The sequence below is a fragment of the Canis lupus genome, chromosome 9 (genome assembly GCF_003254725.2).
Source record: "Canis lupus dingo isolate Sandy chromosome 9, ASM325472v2, whole genome shotgun sequence".
In the NCBI taxonomy this organism is placed as follows: domain Eukaryota; kingdom Metazoa; phylum Chordata; class Mammalia; order Carnivora; family Canidae; genus Canis; species Canis lupus.
In genome coordinates, this window is record NC_064251.1 from 23,445,515 (window position 1) to 23,460,278 (window position 14,764).

A 14,764-nucleotide genomic window follows, 5' to 3' on the forward strand; every position below is an offset into this window, starting at 1 on the left:
TAAGGACTGCCTCTGTGCCCAACCCCTCATCCTCCACCCCCACCCCCACCCCGCAGCCCAAGCTCAGGCCATCCCAGGTTCTAAGCACCAGGCTCCAAGCTCAGACCTGGAGTCCAGAGGACATGCACACGGCCAGCGTTTGGCCAAGCACCATGCCTGGGATGGAGGAGTTCCTGCCAAGGCCACTGTGGACAAGGCCAGACTTCTGGGCCCAGCTGGCCCAGGCTGAGGGAGGGGGAGGCAGGGACAGGTACTTGCTAGGGAGGGGGCAGCTCCCTCAGGAGTGAAATCTGGACCTTGTTAATGACCATGATTTTTACTGGTACTAATTATGACAACCATAAGGCCTCTCTCCTTACTCCTGGATGAGGTGCCCCCTTCCCTCCCCCAGGCCCCTGCCTGATTCCCTCCCAGGCTGAGAAGGCTGACGTCAGAGGAACAGGGGCCCCACCCATCGGGCCAGCTGCCACTCCAGCCCCCCCACACCCCTGTGGGGCCCCACACAACGGGAACTCTCAAGCTGAGGGAGCCAGGCAAGGGAAGGAGGGGTTGGCTGAGCCTCATCAGCGTTGACAGTCAATATCTCTCTCTCTCTCTCTCTCTCTCTCTCTCTCTCTCCTCTCTCGCAGAAACTCACTCACGCAGGCCTATGGAAAGCATGTCTGGGTGGGCAAGAGCATGCTTGCACGCCCTAGCCTGTGTGTGTGCGGGCACGCACGTGAGGGAACCCAGAGATATCATCTCTCCACACCTGGGCCTCACCACACAATGAACACGGTTCGGGGCTTGGGTGCACGGAGCCAGGACACAGCTCCCGGCAGACACACAAGTACAGCCCCACGGTTGCCCACTCTGCGCATTCCCGGGCCCTCCCACGGCCCAGCTGGCCTTTGTACCTGCCTCCCTGCACCAGGCCCCAACACACACACTGAGGCGCACCCTCTGACAAACACTCAGGTGGGTCCAGGTCCATACGGGGGCCCGCCTCCCTGAGGTAAGGCTTGGGAAGCCAAGGCCCAAAAAGCCATTCACTCCAGAACCTAGGCATCCCGACCCAGCTTCTGGGGCAGGGAGGGGAGATTCAGTCAATCCAGTTTAGACCCTCTGCATCCCACCCTGGCCCCCAGAGGAGAAATAACTATAGCCACCTCCATGCCTCAACTCTGCCCGTGAGGAGTGTGAGGAGTTTGACATGGAGTTTGACACCCAGCTTGGAAGCCCCGCCCCACCAAACTCACACCCCAGGGAGAGACCGAAAGGCCTACCCAACCCCATCAGAGCCTTACTATCCCTAACCCAGCACAGCCTGCAAACTCTGGTACACAGTTACTCAGCTCCCCGGGGAGGGCCTTGGGCCATGGGAGGAGGTAAAGGTCACAGAAATGGGCCAAGAGCCAGGCTAGCCAGGGAACAGGGATGGGCGAGGGCAGGGATGATGGGGGCAGGGGCAAAGAGCACAGGCCCTGCCTCATCCCTCTGGAGCCATGACCCTTGGGGAGGCATCTGAGCCCCAGCTCCCTGCACCCAGGGGTAGAGAAGACACGGTCAGAGAACTGAAACCAGCACCAAAGAAAGGGAAAACAAACTACCCACATCCAACCCCCCCATACCAGCTCCACTGCCCGTGTGCACCCTCCCTCAAGGGAGAGAAAACCACAGGCCCACACCTCCAGTAGATTGAGCCTGGTCTGGGTACTGTAGAAGGGAGGGCCCTCACTCCCCAAAGGCGCCAGGATCCCTCACCCACTGTCAGGCATCCCCAGCTGTCCCCAGACTCACACCTAGGAAAAGGCAAGAGCTGGCTGAGCCATAAAGATGGGAGAGAGAACAAGAGATCTGAAAAGTCAAATCTCAGCTCTGCCACTCTGGGTGACCTTGGGCAAGTCACTTAACCTCTCTGAGCATCTGTTTACCGGCTTGGGAGCTGCCACCCTCAGCAACTGGGGGTGTGGTTTCAGACAGTCTGGAAAGCATGTAGCACAGCCCTAGGCGCACAAGAGGTGCTGGGCAGCAGGGCCCCTCTCCACCCACCTCTCACCACACCCTGTGCCTCCCTGGCCCGTGTGTCTGCTCCCCCTTCCTGCTCCCTGAGCAGTGTGGTAGACAGGCCCCGGAGAGAGAGTTACCCACTTCCCAGGGTCTGCTTCCCCCCAGACTTGAGCAGAGGGATGTGGGTGAGGGGTATTCAGCTGTGGTGGAGGCCCAACCACAACCCTTTCCCAAATTCCCTTTCATCTTACAAACCAAAAAAAGGGAAACCTTTGGATTTGGGGAGGGGAAGAGACTGTTTCCTTTCCTAGCCCCAGAGAAGAGGAGCCAGGGGTCCCAGACCCTGCTGGGCCAGCCTCCCTTCTTCATACGCTCCCTCCTCTCAGTTCCCCAGGCTCCCCTGCCACAACAGCTTCCAAGGAACAGGAGTCAGGCGGTCCCGGAGTGGGGAGAGACCAGGACCTGGGGAGCTCAAAAGAAGGGGAGACAGGGGCTTTCCTAAGCATTCTAGACAGTCCATGAATCATAGGCAAATGGCACCCAAAGCTCAGCTCAACTTGGGTCGGGGGCAGAGGGCCACACAGAACACAAGCCCTGGTAGAAACAAAGACCTGCCCCTCTGAACCCCCTACCCTACCAGGAGCTGGCAGGGCAGGGCGGGTCATTGCCCATTTCAAACCAGAACAGTGGGCTGGAACTATTTATAAACTTTCCAGGAAAACACACACACACACACACACACACACACACACACACACACACAAAGCCACAATCCTCCCCTCCTCTAAGTTCTTCAGATCTTCAGGAGGGTTTAGGGAGTAGTGATGACACTGTTCCCTCTTTCCCTCTTCACCTTTCTCCCTCCTGACAAATCTACAATCCGGCCACTCTGGTCATTTGTTCACCTTTTGCTCAGCAGGGTCCCAGCTGCAGGGAGCCAGCCAGGCCAGCCCCACTTGGAGAAAGAGATCACTATCCCCGGGCAGGGCCTGACAGGGACCACCTGGACTGTGCTGAGATTGGGACAGGTGCAGGGCACTTCTTCTCTGCCAGACACTTGGAGCCCCAGACCTGCCTCACTGGAGCTAGGACTTGGTTGAAAACCTGCCCCAAACATGTGCAGGCCCTGAGCACATCCTCAGAGGGGGCTGGGAGGGAGGCTGAAGTCTAGCACCACCCTCTAGATGCTACCACTGCCCAACTGCCTCAAGATGCAGCACTCAGTCCCAGAAGAGTGGGTGCGATGTGTCCTCCATCTGTGCCCCACCTGGCCCAAGATTCTGCCCCAGTGACACAGGACCACCTGACACCCACGTGCCACCGGCTCAGCAGCGACTGAGCACCAAGTAGAAAGGGCAAGTGGACAAGCCCACACCCAGGACAGGCCAGGTTCTGGGAGGAGGAAATGGTGGTCTCTGAGGGCACAACGGTGCCTCTGACTCCTGTACCCTAGAGGCCCCTGGGAGACATGCTTGGGACCTCCGAAGCTCGGAGTGCCTAAGGGGCCACCCAGAACCCACGGGGTCTTCTTTTGGAACAGAGAGTAGGTGAAAGGGCAGGGGCCAGCCCAGGCCCCCAGGAGAGGGAGCACCCTACAAGGAAGGAAGAAAACAGGAAGAGGAAGAGATGAGCCTGCTGAAGCCACAGCCAGACCACAGGAGTGTGTGGACCAAACAAAGGCACCTCTGTCTGGATGGGGGACCAAAGGGGCACAGACAAAGGGGACCCCCCAGCTTGGAAACCACCGTTCTCATTCCCAGCCTGGCATGGGGCTTTCCCCACCCTCACCTTGGCAAGTGCCCCCTCACCACTCGTCTGCCCACTCCACCATGCAGGAAGCACAGCTCTCTCACAATGGGAGCACACAACAAGGGTGTGGGTGTGCGTGTGCATGCGCGCGCGCACGTGTGTGTGTGTGTGTGTGTACAACATTCTCCTCCCTCCTGCCCATCCCCTTAGCTCTGCCCTAAAGCTGAGACTGCCAGATTCCAAATCCTAAGGCAGATAGTCAGCAGGACACGGCACTACCAGCCCCCTCCCAGTACCCCTCCCCGGGGACCCAGACTGCAGGGAAGCTGGAAACGCCCCCCCTCCTGCCTCAGGATATCCTTTTGGCTCTGACCCCAGACTAGGCCTGAGTCAGACTGTACCCCGCCCCATACTCCCCCATCCATCGACCCCCCAGGAACTTCCTATGCTACACTGGCCTACCAGCTGGGGGTTAGAACTAGGGGGAATCTCTTCTCTTCTCCATCCCTGGCTGAAGAGGGAAACCCACAAGGGGGTGGGAAGAATGGGTCACAAAGTCTCATGGCCTTCCCCTTAGAGCACAGGGCCTGCACACTCAGGGAGAAGCTGTGTGCAGGGGGGAGGATGGTCTGCAGATCACCACCTCCCCACCGCCGGACTCACACACAACCTGCCCAGAGCCTCTTCCCACTCCAGCCTGTACCCCCAAGAAATCAGAGGAGCTCTCTGGGGAAGGTAGTTTCCATGAGAACGCAAGATGGAAGGGGGTCCCAAAGGTAAAAGGAGATAGGGAGCAGAGGTTCCACGAAGCTCTGTGATGATGCATCTTTAAGGCAGCACCACCCAGGCTGGAGGACACAGGGTCTGCAAAATCCGGTCAGACACAGTCAAGCACAGCTAGACACGGTCACACTCCCCCCAACATTTGGTCTAAGTAGGTGGCTATGACTCCTTCCCACAGACAGAAGTCTGGGGGGGCCCTGGGGCTCCGGGGCATCAGAGACCACACACACTCAGCCCAAAATAGCCCCCAAGGCAGGTCTCCCAAGTGCCCCCCCAACAACTGTGGGCCTGAGGGGGAGGGGCAGCTCCTTCCCCACAAGAACCAGGGTAGTGCCCACGGCAGCCATCTCCATGGCAACCAACAACAAACATCCCAGGAACCACAGTGGGACAGGAAGTGACAGGCACGTGACAGGAAGGCATTTTTTTCAGCGTGGGGGGGGGGGGGACGGTGATGATGATTGTTAGGGGCCCCGGAGAATCAGCTGTCCTCTAAGTTTCCTCCACTGGGGCTGGAGGGCCGGGGGCCAGCGGGAGGGGTCACCCCTCCAGTGCCAGCGCGGGATGCGAGGCTGGTGGCGGGCCTGCCGCGCCCTCCCTCCCGGCCACCGCTCACGGTCCCCCCTGCCCCCGCCCCTCCGCTTCCTGCCGTGACTAGAGATCAGAGAACTCCCCACCGCAGCTTCCCCTTCTCAAGTCTCGATTCCTGGGCTGGAGGTTTCACCGTGGGCCGAGGGACAGAAGGAAGGAGGGCTGGGGATCTGCGGTAGGACCCGGGGGACAGAGGCTCCGGGGGAGGGGCCGGGAGGGAGCCACTCCTAGGTAGGTGTGTACACACAGGCACACAGCGAGTGGGTCACAGTGACACACGGCCGGGGCACCGTGACATGCGACATGCGGAGACTGCCTGACCTCAAGCAGCTCGGGGGAGGGGAGCGGAGCCATTGGATCCAGTCCGGGCGCCCCAGTCCAGCCCTGTCCTGAGCCTCCGGGTTCATCCGAGGCAGCTCCCCGCCGCCAGACGGGCGAGATCCCAACTGTACCCAGCCCCCGCCGCCTCTCCCCTGCCTTTTGTGCTGAGGAATCCCCCCTCCCTGCTCCAAGGTGCCCGCCCAGACGAGGGCACCTTGGCGGAAGGTGGGGGGAATGGAACCTCCCTCCACCCCCCTCCCCTTCTCTGCAGATGTCCCAGACTATATTTAGCCCAAACCGGGCGGCCAGCCAGACCCAGACTCCCCACTGGTCGGGAGCTGAGCTCCCAGTTTTTATGCAATTAAAACATTAACAGAGAACCACCCCCATCCACAACCCCCATGCCCCCCAGCCCTCCCAGAGCAGCAGAGCTCAGTTAACTTAAACAAGGCCAGGCCAGCTCTGCAGCCAGTGAAGGGGGCGGGGGTGGGAGGGGGGCTGTCACTGGGCAAACAGTAATAAACTCATTCCATTGCCTATCTCCCAAGGCCCTGCCCCCACAGGCAGGATTGGGACATCATCCATGAGATCAGGTTGACACTTGGGGGGGGGGACAGGCTTTCCTTGTTCCGGCCGGAAGGGAAAAGCATATCCAGTGGGGGTGGGGGGTTGCCTGGTTGCAGAAATTCCACCTGTCATTTTGTAGCCCCCTCCATGGCCGGCTCCAGTTACAGGGCTGGGGGTTGGCAACAGGTGCTGGCCAGGCTGGCAGCAGTCTAATCCCCCACCCGCTCCCCAGGCCGACAGTGGTGCCTGGAGGTCCCGGCAGGGGCTGAGCAGACAGGATGCTGGGTAAAAGAAGGAGCCATCACTGCCAGGCAGGTGGAGGTGGGGGGCAGCCCGAGGCCCTTCTGTAAGACCTGGCTCCCTGGACTCGGTGACGAGTGTCAGAGGGTCTGGAGAAGGCAGGGAAACCTGAGTTCTCCAGCACCTAGTTCATTTCCCCAGGATGCCAGGCGGGCGGGCTAGAGTGTGGGAGGTCTGCCTGCCTGCCTCTTCCTCCTCCTCCTCTCCAAATTCCAGGAACAGGCAAGGGAGGCTCCAGTTGCGGAGAGAGAGGGAGAGCAAGCAGGCGGTCCCAGCTTGGGGGGGAAGGGGGGCGGGGACTGGAGCGGCAGGCCAGATCCAGACGAGCAAGAGACACCCACACCCGAGCCAGACTGGGGACAGACACACCGACGCTGACACATTCACACACTCTGGGCCTGGTCCCTGCACGCCGCCCACCCTGCAGGGACACCCAGACACTCTCAGCCAATCCTGCCAATCCCCGGAACACTCCCTGGACACACACGGAGATCCAGGCCCTCGCCCCCACCCTCTATCCCCCTACAAACCGTGTGGGCTCTAGACAGCAGCCAGAGGGTGGAGAGGGAAACAGAGGGAAGAAAGACAGCAGGCATCAGAGGAGATGTGCAGCCAAAGCCCTGGGAGCTGGGGTATCAGTTGCCACACTCCTTTCCCAAAACCCAGTAAGTCAAGACAACCCTGGTCGTCTTGCCAGGGACCCTGCCAGCTTCCCACACTCCCGAAAACCACTGCCACCAGAAAGGGGTGTGGGGCGCCGGGCAAATGGAGATGTTCATTAGTCACGGGGATAGGATTACCTTCCCCAGATGCCCACCACCCTAGATCCCAGATACTGCTCCTAAACAGACCCCCAGAAAGGCCCAAACACATCTACCCCTCAGCCCAGCCCAGGTCCCGCCCTGCCCTGCCCCAGACCATGCTGCCCAAACAAATGAGAGGGAACTGGGCACTGAGGTTTTATATTTTGGAGCAGGCCCCACCCTCATGTCACACAGTTCTGAGAACTAGAGAACCTAGAGTCTGAGCAAGAAGTAGGTTGGGGGAAAGGTCCCAGAGGACAGAGCCAGCTTCTAAGACCAAAGTATTTAGGGAAGGGAAGCTGATTAATTGGGATCTGGGTCAATGCCCCCAAAACAGACTTGAAGGGCCACTCAGACCATGTCCTCTCCCCCACACCATATGGGGTGGCAGGAACCACGTCATGGCACATGTGGGTGACTATGCCCAGCGGGGGAGGCACAGGGGTGATCAGGATGGGGCTGCCCACAGCTAGCTTCCTGCCAGGCTGCCACATGGTTGGGAGTAGGAGGTGGACCAGAGAAGTGTCCCAGAATGGTAGCAGGGGCATTTAGGGTCAAACGAAGGATGGAGATTTGGGGGTTATAGGAGAAGGTGGCCAAGATGAAGCCATTCCAAGCCATTCCAAGGGTCTTCTCAGAACTGCCGCTTCATCTGCAGTGCCCTCACTAGTCTCGTAGGGAAATTCCTGCGGTGACCATTTTGTGCACGTTCACTCACACCCTCAAAGTCCAAAGCTAAGAGCCTCAGCTCCCAGGGGCCTACTGCAGTCTGACCCTAGTGACCGTTCCTGTCTCAGGACCAACGCGGCCCAGCCTCCCAAGCAAAATGACTTCTTAGCCCCTCCCAGTGCACTAACATCTTTTCATAGCCACAACCTCCCTGACCACCCCCCTTCCTCCAGCTCCAAATACTCTTTCTCTTGTTCTTCCCCCAGACTCATCCCCACCCCCCACGGGGGAAGCCCCAAGGTGCTAAGCCACCTCCACTCCAATGTGGGGCTTCCCCGGCCCAGCCACTCCACCGAGAGCACACGGCCCTGGAGGAGAGTTTGGGGCTTGAGCCCACTTTGCAGCAAGACCTGGTGCCCTTACCGAACTACTTCCCCAGAACGACCCTGCCCTGTGACCACTGCAGCCAGGGACGCGGACAAGAGACATCCCTGAATCTCCCACCCAGGGAGCTGGAGAAGGGACAGTGGTCAGAAGCAAAAGCGAGGGGGAGTTTGCAGCAGAAGGTGGGGGAGTGTTCTCAGGAACAAGTCCCTCTAAGAACATATACATACACATGTGCACACAGCCCACAGGCAGAAGGCAATCTGGTAAAAGAAGAGGAAGCTGGCACCAGGTGAGTGGGGAGGGTACCCCACCACGCCAGCTCACGGGCATCCTATCCAAGAGAGGATGGACAGAGGCAGGGAAATATCTCCCAAGGCTGTGGGGCTTTTGCTGCCTGACTTCCAGAGGGGTTGGTCCCCATACCCAGCCTAGCACACTGGTGGCCTGCCCCCCTTCCCACCGAGCAGCCTGACAATAGGGCAGTGCCCAGAGAAGAGAGGGGGCATAGCCAAGCCGATTTTCCAGCGCCCCCCCCCTTCCACATACACATCTGGCTAGCAGCTTCCCCTCCTCGTGGGTGGCACCAAGTCCCAGGCATCCTCAGCAGAGCAAAGACAACCAGCCCATCCCGCCCTCCCCTCGCCCCAGAAAGCTTCCACAACCCCGGGGTGGCACCAGACCCCAGAGAGCTGTCTCCCCTGCCGGCTGGGCACTGACTCCCGAACCCGAGCCCGGCGGCTCCCCTCGCTCCACGGGGGACACCAGCTGAGCGGGCCCCGCCCCCCAGCCGGCGGCTCCGGTGGGGGTGGGCCTCGGGGCCGATTCTCCCCAAACCACAGGGCAGCTCAGATAACAGCAGGGAAAGGAGGGGGCTCGTCCGTTGGGCATCCGATCTCTCCCCAAACAGGTTTGAAAGTCTTTTTTGTTTTGTTTGTTTTTGAAGAGAAAGGGGAGAGGGAGTGGGAGCTCCCGGCGCCGGGACACGCGCGGAGACAGCCCCAGAGCCTCCCGGCTGCGCGCGAACCCTCGGGCGCACACCGGCGCGCACACCGGGCTCCCCCACCCCGGGCTCGGCGGCGGCGGGCTGGGAGCCCAGGAAACCCCGGGCTCCCGTCGGAAGCCGCCCGGCACCGCGTCGCCGCCCGCCGCTCCCGTCCGGGGCAGGCCGCGGGGCCCCGATGCCCGCGGGAGCCGGGGGCTCTCCGAAATCCCCGGGGCAGAGGTTACCTCGCAGCGGGAGGAAGCAGTCCGTCCGGGGCGCCCGCGGGCTCGGCGTCTGCCCTGACCCTGCGCCTCGGGGCTGCTAAGCGTCAGGGGCGCGGGGTCCCGGGAGAGGAGCCGTCTGGGGGGCCGCGGCTCAGGGGCGCGGGGCGAAGGCAGCGGCCATGGCGAGTCACGTGCGGAGGCTGAAACTTTACCCGGAGCCCCAGACTGGGGGGGGGGGCGGAGGGTACCGAGCGGGAGGGGAGGCCCTCTCCCCCCCGACCCGCCTCCGCCCGCCCACTGACCTATCACCAGCCAGGGGCGGGCCCTCAGGATCACGCCCCCCCTCCTTAGCCGACCCGGGGAAGGGCGAGTCTTAAAGGAGACGTGCCCAACGGAGGGCTGGACCGTGGGAATCCGGGAGAATTCCCTCCCTCTGCCCCAAAAGGAGAGATTCGGAGCGAGGAGGAGGAGAAGTTCTGCGCAAAGAATGGGACGAGGGCTCCGTAGAGAAAGGACAGCAGCCTGTGGTACGGCGCTGCTTTGCCCCCAACCACACCCACACTGGCAGGGGCACGGATCACACACACACGCCCCACACACCTTCACCGGGGAAGAGGGCGTGATGTGGAAGTGAATACAGGGACTCTGGCCCTAGCCTTCAGGCCCCTGACTCCTACACTTATAATCCTCCAGGGGTCAATCGGACCTGAGAGCTGTGCGACCTTGAATTAAGTCGCTTCCTTTCTCTGAATCTTAATTTTCTCATCTGCAAAAAAAAAAAAAAAAAAAAAAAAAAGGAAGTGCAAGAGTAGGGAGACCTCCCTCGAGTAATGACTCTTCTGCTCTTCCTCCAAACACCTCTTCAGCTCGAGCGGGTCGGAGGAAGTCGGGCCCAGCCCAACCCGTCACGGCGTCCCCTCGCCAAGCCCCCTTTCCCTCCAAAGGGCAGTGGCCCTTGGATCTCCCAAGAGGCTAGCAGGGGGCGCTCAGGAGCACCCGTCCATGCTTGAGGGCTCTCGGACCCCCGCTGCTCTCTCCTGGCCCAGGCTGGAGGAGCCAGGAAAGCTCACGTTCTGGTTCTAGCGAGGGGGGTGGGGGGTCAGATCTGAACCACTGTGCATCTGCAGAGACCCCAGTCCCCCAACACAGCCACAGGCCGCTCCGTTTGGACGGCTCCCGTCCCCACCTCTAGCAGCCTACTGGGGGATGAAAGAACAATCACAGAGGAACAACACTCCCCCCCCCGCCCCCCGCGCCCCGTCAGAGAAGTGGCCACAAGTGCCCCCACAGGACTTCCCACTGGAAGGGGAAGTGTCACACTCCCAGGCCTCCACCCCAGCGAGGAAGAGACTCTCAGCCTGACCGGGCTGGCCGAGCCCTCCAAGCCACCGGCCCGACAGGCCCCCCGCTTTACAGACTAGGAATTGGAGGTCGGGAGCGGACACGGGCTTCTGTCCCCCATGGCCCTGGCTTCCCAGCGGGGTGGAGGGCCGAGGGATCTGATTGCCTCCCTCCAGCTTTACGTGCCCCACGCCACCCAGCCCTGCGAAGGCGAAGGTAGGACAGGCCGGTCGGCGGCACCGCGGCCCTGAGGTCCGCGACTGGGACTGGGGAAGGGTGCTCGGGCCGCGCTTCCCGGGCCCCTTCCCGCCCTCCAGGCCCCGCTGTCTCTCGCTCTCGTCTGGATTTCCGTCCACCGGTGCGAACCGCCCGCCCAGCCCCTCCCGTCCTGTCCCGTCCAGATCCATCCGCAAACATGCGCTCAGCGGGCAGGAATGCGCCAATGGCTCCCAGATGTGGACTCCGACGCTTAACCCCTTCTCCCCCAGCGCTCCCCCCACCCCCGGGCCTTGCAACCTGGGTCTAACCGGCAGCAGGGGGCGTCACCCCGGTGAGAGACCAGCCTGGGGTGGGGGCTCTGCGCCAGGCACCCCTCGCCGGCACAGGTTCTTCCTGCCCCAGATTCTACCGGTATCCCCTCCAGCTAAGGCTAAAGGGGAAAGACCTTGAACACAAAAATGCAAGTATGCACAAACACAGGTACGCTGCCTCCCATCAAGGGCGGCCTTCGCATATACCTGCCAGCACATAGGGTCATGCACGCTGGCGCATATCGAGATTCAGATGTGTAAATGCATACACAGGGCACCCGTATATGCACACCCGTGTGCATGTTCACAGCACACAGGTGTGCACCCCCACGTGCACACACAGGGCACACATGTATCCACACCCTTGAGTAGAATCCAGCAAGCTCACGTAAGACACACAAGGTCATGGAGCAGAGTGTGGGGCACACTCCCAAACAGACCTAGCAGTAGGCCCATGTGCAGATGAAGGATGAGATTCATACACCCACACACCCATTCCCCACAGGGGGCCAGACACTCATACACCCCTATGTATAAGCACACAGCCCACAAGGCCTCTGGGGTACGTCCTCCCTGCTCAGGGCATCCAGTCCCACAGGGCTAGTGTCTGGCCCCACCTAGACTTGACTCCAGGAAACCGGAGAGGTCCCCATGGGAGGCCAGGACTCTTCAGTCTGCAACAGCTGAACTCCAGCTATGCTGGACCCACAGCAGGGTTCCCATCCCCCAACCTGCAGAGACCCTCACTCAGAAGGGAGAAAAGTGCAGGAGGCAGCAGGAGACTGGTACATGGAGAAGAGCCACAGGCCCAGGGGCTCCTTGCTCTTTAGGAAAGACACTCTTGGGGCCCGCCCTTGCCCTGTTGCACAAAAAAGGCACTGGGCTGGGGAAGGAGCCTGAGCCACTGTTTTCCCAAGGCAGGGATCCCTCTCCAAATTAGGCGGAACCCAAGAGAGCCCCCAGCAGCCAAAGGAGATACAAAATAGCCCTGAGAGCCCCCAGGAGGGCCCACGCTTCCAGCAAAACAAGGCCTCCCTCTCACAGCCTGTGGGCAGCTCCTACCCAATAGCACCACTGGTAGTGTGGGGAGCAGATGGGAAGCTTTGCCCTCCAGGACCACCTGGATGAAGGCAGGGTGGGAGATGTGTGCTGGAACCTGCCCAACCCCTGACTCCTCTTCCCCTCCTGCATCCCAGAGGGAGCTCCTCCCACAAGCACACTAGGCCCCATTCCATCTGATGAACACAGTCCCTGAAGGGTCATCTGGGGCAGGGATCCTGCTGCCACTGTGCAGATGAGGAGACTGAGGTGCAGAAAGGAAACTGCCTTGCCCAAGGTCACGCAACTTGCCAGAAGAAGCGGCGGCAGAACTAAGATTCTGGCCCACAGTCTCCTCAACTGCCCCCCCTTCACCCCGAACCAAACACTGACTCACAGTACCCCGCTGCCTCCTGCTTCATCCTTTACCCCCTCCACAGAGCCCATGGGACAAACACCATCCTTGCACGGTGCTGCAGGGTTGTGGGTGGGGCCAGGACACACCAGAGGCAGATCAGAGAAGGCACCGGGGGCTACACACACGGTCCCCCCCAACCCCACCCCAAGCATGGTGCCCACCTGCCCAGCAGGCACAGCCGGGTGACTCAGCTGCATCCGGGGGAGATGCCAGGGCAGTGACTCACCTACCGAGAAGAGCTGAGCCTGGCATCTTGCCAGCCCCAGGACAGAAGTGACTTAGTCACCAAGACTGAGATGCCCAGCAGGCACAGCCCAGGCACTGGGGACAGGGGTAGGCTGTGTCTGTCCTCCATGGTTACATGCGCCCCCTGGCGAAGAACAGGCATCCTAGGGCAAGCTGTGGCTGTCCCGCCCCAACCCCTCATCGCTGCCCACCCTGGCTCGCCAAGTCCTGTTCCAGTGCAGACAAGTTTTGTGAGACCCCTAGCCTGCCCTGCCCCACCCCGCCCCCTGCCCCCTGCCCATCACTCACCACCCACTTCCCCACCAGCCCCACCTCCTCCTGCCACCCAAGTCGTACCCTGGCTGCGCGGCTCCTTTAACATGTCCTGGCAGCACCTCCTGCCCCCACAGCCCCTCTCCACCCCCGGCGCACACACATGCACTCACACACACTCCTGCCAGCCCTGCTCCTGCCAGCAGCTGCTGAAGCTGTTGAACAGTTGAACAGGAGGGGAATCAGGAGGGTGGGGTGCAGGGATTGGGTTACCAGAGGCTGATGGGGTGGGCTGTCACCCAATCCCTCCCCAGCTAGTCCTCCCTGGGCACCGTCTCCCTCACCCACCTGCTTCCCCTCACCTCTGGCTGGCAGCCTACTGTCCTTTAAACCCCTCCACCCCCACTCCACCCAACCTAGAAAATAAATGTTCAAGAGCATTTGTCATGTAAGACCAGCCCAGTATAGGAGAGAAAGAGAATGAGAGGGACAGAGACAGAGACGGACAGAAAGAGTGATTCCTGCGCTCAGCGCTCCAGCTGCAACCACTAGGTGTGTATATCTCTTCCTCCGTGGAGCTGGAAAGGGACTGAGTAACTCGCCAAGTCCCCGGAGAGTTGGGGGGGGGGCCCAAGGGGAGTCGACAGGCTGAACAACCTCAATCCATTTGCACTATTGATTTCTCACACACTGCAGCAGGCCTGATGGGGGGGCATGATAAATCAGCCCCCCAGAGACCTAGAGACTGAGTGGAGAGAGGGGGATGGGCTCCTGTGCCACAATTTGTGGCGCATTGTGCCGGGCTTGGTGGGGAGGGGGTGGCAACAGAGGAATAGGAGCAGTGGCAGGAGGCAGGGTGGAGGAGGGCACATTGGATTCAAGCCCACCTGGAACACCTCCTTCAGGTTGGATCCAATGCTGATTGGAAGAAGGAAGTGGGGCGGGACAGAAGCACCCCATTTGGCTCCAAACGCAGGGCCCTGAACAACTCCAGGGGGCGCTACTCACAGCATAGTCTTTGTGCAGTACGGCAGGCCCCAGGGATGAGGCTGAGGCGGGAGGCTGAATTCTCAGGGACCATGATCCTCCCAAAGTTCAACCAGCTGCCCCTGCCCCCCAGGCCTTGGGAGGAGGGTTCACTTGTGTCTGGAAGCCTGTGGTAATCCACCCACTCTTCTGCCTGCTTCCCTCCTTTGTCGGTGGCATTGGCAAACAACCAGAAAGACCTAGGCACCTAGGCGGGGGCAGGATGGGGGCTCTGGAGAGCCTGCAAGACTATATCCTAGTCGTTGGTCTGTCCTCAGCTCATCCCAGGACTGTGGACAAATCCAGGCCCTCTCTGGGTCTCTAAGATGGAATGAGACCTGTTGCCCCTTCCCTAAGGCGTCTCCAAGCCCAGGCTCATCAGCCTCTGAGCCTGTTGGAAGAGGCCCAGCACCTCGATTCACACCAGTGGCCACAGGCCACCTAAACAAACCCCAACCCTGACCTCCTTCCAGCCTGGACACAGGCTCTCTCCACATGATGGAGATTTATAAACAAACCAAGCTGGGGTTTACCGGAGACCCTGCATA